Here is a 1,987-nt window from a genome sequence, read left to right on the forward strand (position 1 = left end):
GGGAGCCACAGAGATTTTTTGAGCAAAAGACTGATTTGTATAATAGGAAGTTTATTTTAACAGTTGTGTGAAGGATGGGCTTGAGAGGAGGAGAGAAATGAGACAAATCGCCCAGTTAGGAAGCTATTATTACAGTAAAGATGAGAAATAATTAGGGCCAGCAAAAGGTTAATGGGTGTATGAATGGAGAACAGGAGACAAGTGTGAAATATTGTCAAGGTAAAATCAATCAGACTTGGCTACAAATTGGAGATGGATTTTAGGGAATAGGAAAGATCCCCAAAGCTTGGGTGACAGGGGAAAAGATAGTACTACCAAATGAAATAGAGAAGTTGAGAGGAGGCTTGGGGTAGGGTAAGATTATGACAACAGTTTCAGACATGATGAGTTTGCCTTGCCTGAGGGTAGTCAGCAGGCAGTTAGAGATATGAGACTGGAGTCAAAGGTGATACTGGGAATGTATATAGAGATCCGAAAATCATCTGTAATAATTGAATCCCTGGGCACTGATGGAATCAACAAGGGAGGGAGAAGAGAAGAGGTCAGAGTCTTGGGGATCACACATACTTAAGGGTGGGAGAAGGGCAGTGAACTGATAGATTAAGTGCAATATATTTTCTCAGTCTTCCTCCCAGGGTGAACCTCATTTTACAGAACAAAATCTTATCTATTCATGTATGTACGTAGCATTTTTCACTGGACCATGGATGGGTATGGCAGGTAAAGACTCAGAGGCCAACTCTTTGGAGTCTTGAAGGTACAGGGATAGTCCACTTGCATATAACCTCTATGTTAATATTTTCAGTTTTATTAAGGGTAAATTGAGGTGAGGGTAGTAAACTTTATTTCTGTAGGGATTAAATGAGAATCCTAGAATGAGGGCTGGGAAGGAATCTTAGAGACAATTTTGTCCAGTCTAGGGACCCTCATTTTCAGATAATACTAATAGCATAATTGCATTTCACTTTTTGCAAAAAAGTTGACAAATTACATCTCTCACAAAAACCCTGTGTATAAATGGGGTGCCAGAGGGGTAGAGTAAGTTTCCCAAGGTCACTTGAGGATGTAGGAAACAAAGAAACAAACACCATTTCCCCAGTTTTCTTGAGGGAGGGCCTCACTGTGTGTGTCCACATAGTCAATATGCAGGAGGAGGTTATTGGTCTAGAGCCAATTTCCTCTCACAAATCCATTATTGATAAGATGAATGGACAGGCAGAATACCTTTACAGATGCATTTCTACTTCTCCAGAGAATGAATAGGAAACATCCTAGATTTACACTTTAAATGTGAAAGGTTGGATTTAAGAGCAATATTTTAAATTAAAAGGTGAGGCAAACAGCCCCAGGCAGGAACAGTTAGCATTATTATAGAACTTTGTATTTTTAGAGCACTTATGATATCCCCAGGATGAGCATTTTTTTTTTCTTGTGGAAAGGGGATTAGACTTGATCCTTAGTGAGCCAGAGAGCAAAAGTAGAACCAATGGGGAGGTCAATTTCCATTCAATGTAAGGTAGAACTTAATAATTAGAACTGAACAGCTAAACTAAGCAGCTCTAAACTTGGAGTAGGCCGCCTCTCCTCATAAGAGGAATGGTTTAAACAGAGATTAGATATCCCAAGGTTATGGTTGTTGGGGATATTTGAGAGGGGATTCACACATTGAATAGGGGCCTATTTGGACTAGGTGACTCAAAAGTCCCTAACAGTTTGGAGATATTATTTTGTCCCTCCCTCCCTTCCTCCCTCCTTCCCTCCTTCCCTCCCTTCCTCCCTCCTTCCCTCCTTTCCTCCTTTCCTTCCTTCCTTCCTTCCTTCCTTCCTTCCTTCCTTCCTTCCTTCCTTCCTTCCTTCCTTCCTTCCTTCTTTCCTCCCTCCCTCCCTCCATCTCTCTTTCTTTCTTTCTCTCTCTCTCTCTTTCTTTCTTTCTTTCTTTCTTTCTTTCTTTCTTTCTTTCTTTCTTTCTTTCTTTCTCTCTCTCTCT

This window comes from Petaurus breviceps, unplaced genomic scaffold, assembly GCF_028583685.1.
Source record: "Petaurus breviceps papuanus isolate PSGF00001 unplaced genomic scaffold, PetGlider_PUasm1.0 91133, whole genome shotgun sequence".
Taxonomy (NCBI): domain Eukaryota; kingdom Metazoa; phylum Chordata; class Mammalia; order Diprotodontia; family Petauridae; genus Petaurus; species Petaurus breviceps.